Source organism: Aegilops tauschii, chromosome 3, assembly GCF_002575655.3.
Source record: "Aegilops tauschii subsp. strangulata cultivar AL8/78 chromosome 3, Aet v6.0, whole genome shotgun sequence".
Lineage (NCBI taxonomy): Eukaryota > Viridiplantae > Streptophyta > Magnoliopsida > Poales > Poaceae > Aegilops > Aegilops tauschii.
This window is the reverse complement of record NC_053037.3, coordinates 297,095,832-297,099,088: the sequence shown is the minus strand read 5'-3', so window position 1 is coordinate 297,099,088 and position 3,257 is coordinate 297,095,832. Positions and strand designations below refer to the sequence as shown.

Genomic DNA, 3,257 nt, shown 5'->3' with positions numbered 1-3,257 from the left:
TAGAAACACCATCGGGACGGAAACTAGGCGGGGAGAACCTTATTCCATCTTCAGAGAGTCACCGCCGCTTAACTTCTCTGGGGTGGACACAAACCCTAAGAAAACTCAAAAAATCTTGAAAAAACGGAGCCCTCCCGCCGGCAAGGGCCGGGATAGACCGGCGGGAGGCACGAGAAACCCAACGTTGAATAGTCGCTCACATACACGAGCATACACTCACCCTATGAACACATGCATATACACCCTACCCGTATGAGCACCTCCAAGAGACTGAGCTACCATGGCATTTTGAGATTGTACGAAGTCACCACATACATAGCATCTTGATTTATTTTATCAACTTTTATAATAGATCTGATCTTTCCGGAAAAAAAATACTAGGTTAGAAGTTTTCCGCAGAAAAAATCTTGCTTTGCTATTCAACGAACGCGTGATCCTCCCGTTCTCAAGCTGTTTTCTTTTTTGAGCCAAACGTTGTCTTTTTTTTTTTGAGACGAGCCAAACGTTGTCAGGCTGTTGAAAGTAAAAAATCAAAATAGCAGGCCCATTAGCTCGGCCGTTCTGCTCGTAGGCTAGAGCCCAGTGCGCTGTTTTCCTGGAAAGCAAGAAGGCACGGCACCTCTGACGTGCCTTCAGGCACGGTAGAGGATCTGGTTCCCCCTAATCTGCCCTCCCCGAATCAGGCCACCACCGTAGCCGCCCTCCCGAATCGCGCCACCACCGCGGCCGCTCTCCCGAACCGCACTACCGCCGCCGCCCCGCCCCACGGCGCGCAGCTCCCGGCCTCCCAGAAGCCGCCGCCCCGCCCCCCGGCGCACCGCTTCCGTTCCTCCCACCGCGCTGCCGCCCTGCCCCATGGCGCCCAGCCGCTCCGCCCTCCACCGCCTGATCTCCGCCGCCCACCGGACCTGACGAGCAGCGCCACCCTTGGCCACGGATAGGGGCTGCGGCCTTCTCGGGGCGCCGCCGTGACCTTCCCAGAGGGGCCACCGCGACCTTCCCCAGCTCTGCCCTCCGCTGTGGCGGCCGTCGGCGGCCTTCTATCCATGCTGGAGCTGCCCCCCCCCCCCCCCCCCCCCCCCCCCCCCTCCCGCCTGGATCCGGCTCCGCACAGCCCCCTCGCCTGGATTTGGCCCTGGCGTCGCCCCACTCCTCGGTCCGGCAGCCGCACCGCCCCCGCGCCTGGGTCCAACCATCAGCACCCCCACCCCTGGCAAACGAGCGTCGGCATCCATCGCCAGTCCCCAAGCACACCGCCCAAGGGCCCACGCCCCATCCCCCGACACTATCCTGCCTCGCTGGCGCACCATGGACGTCTTCCTCTTCTGCCTAGAACTTCTTCGTCGTTGGTGCTTGCGTGCGCACGACAGCCACATGTGGTGTGAGGAGAAGCCAAGCTAAAAGAAGAACACACTTTCTTCACACGCGTGTGCACGCAAGACAGGCACAGAGAAGATCGGAGCCACCGACCCCAACAGCGGAACATCAGCTATGATCAAGGTGATTCTTTTGTTATAACATACGTTCTCAGCAATCCAGTAGGCTGTTCTTTCCTCTGAACTCTGCACCGTGGCATAATACAGTAATCCTGACCGCTCCTTCTGAATAACGGAGTTGACTTATCAGCAGAAAACTTGAACAAATATGACCATCTCTGCTTCTGAACACGTTGTTAACTTCACTCCCTGTCCATCTAGTTAGCGCAAAGGTTTTCTGTGCTGCAAAAGCAAGGATGGAGGCCTCGAAGGACCATCATTTTCTGTAGCTAGGATGCAGAAGAGTACGGATTGGTAAGTGGATCGCTCGTCCAGCACCACATTCGTTTGCTATTTTTCTTATTAATAACAAGATGGTCAAAAAGTCAAAACGTTCTGTTTTTTCAATTCATGAAGGTTCAAGACCCCGACAATTCATCTCAGACGGTTTATGATTCATGGGTCAAATCCAATGCTTCTCCCAACGTGAGTTGTAACATGACTTCCTTATACAGTTAGCACACCGTTATCAGTTGCAATATATAGTACTGATTGCTGTCAAACTCTGGGTTCCTTTGTGCGTAAAATGAAACCTGTAGCTTCGGGGTTTCACGTCTGAATCTTCATTTCTAAATTTCAGCTCCAACTCTTAAAATGTTCCTAGCTATTTATTGTAGTTAACATATATTGTCTCTGATATCCTACATGAAGATTCAACGACTGGGCAATGGAGGATCAGACTATGCAGCATTCGTTCAACATGTTGGCATTCCATCAACCAACTTGATATTTGGAGAAGGTAGGGGTGCACTTCATGTTGTTTATTCTTACGGTTTCTCGTATCTCTAATGGTGCTCCTTGGACATTGACAGGGCCAGGATATCCTGTTTACCACTCTTTATACGATGATTTTGTATGGATGGAGAAGTTTGCAGACCCTAGGTTCTGTTGGCATGTCGCAGGTGCAGCCCCGTATTCATTTTGTGATGTGTGTTACTCCCTCCGTTTACAAATATAAGATGTTCTAACCTTTTTCTGAACCGGATGCATATAGTCATGTTTTAGGGTGTATGTTCACTCATTTTAGTTCGTATGTAGTCCATATTGAAATATCTAAAACATCTTAAATTTGTGAAAGGAGTGAGTAGTACTTGGTTGCTTCACAGCATAACCAACATCATCATCTCACAGCTGCTAGCCGCTGCAGCATCAACGACAACAGCGTGGCGCTCCTGGTGCTCCTCTCCCTCTCCTGCCTTGCATGCTACAATGCCACCGCCTCCTTCCTGTACAAAAGGTTTGAGTGAGGAAAAATTCCAGCTCATGAACGAACATGAAGAAGTTCTAATGTGATGGTGCTATTCTCTGTAGTTATTTGTTTCTCGTGAATGCATTTGGTTGTGGCTGATGGATCTCTATCTTAATATATTCTTTGCTTTATTTTAGTGTGACCTGCACCGAGCTCTCTCTATTCTTGTTTTAATCAACTCACTGATGCACATACTGAGTAATTCGTGCGACTTTGCCGCATCTTGTTTCAGACTGCAGCCCAACACTAATTCTTCAGTCTGATTTGAATGCCAGCTGAATCCATTTATTAAGTTGTGACTTTAATTGTGCCCATGTAATGTTGTTGGAGAGGAAATCTGGAGTTAACTGAAGTCCAACTATTACGTTGGACAAGGTTCATCTACTTCATGGTCAGCAAAATTCAACCCTCCCTAGCGTGCCAGTTATTTTTAAAATCACAAAAATGAGTGCATATAATTGATGAGAAAACCT

General features: G+C 49.8%; 1 long non-coding RNA gene across 2 annotated transcripts; it reads left to right on the top strand.

Annotated features, from left to right (window-relative positions):
* Positions 1 to 347: 347 nt before the first annotated feature.
* Positions 348 to 2,926, top strand: LOC109738438 (uncharacterized). Of its 2 annotated transcripts, XR_002226820.4 has the most exons (6): positions 348 to 1,500; positions 1,698 to 1,790; positions 1,893 to 1,961; positions 2,187 to 2,274; positions 2,348 to 2,437; positions 2,667 to 2,926. It is a non-coding gene; the product is annotated as an uncharacterized lncRNA (long non-coding RNA). The 2 variants fall into 2 exon arrangements; XR_002226819.4 differs by having other exon boundaries at positions 363 to 1,500; positions 2,348 to 2,926.
* The last annotated feature ends 331 nt before the right edge of the window (positions 2,927 to 3,257 follow it).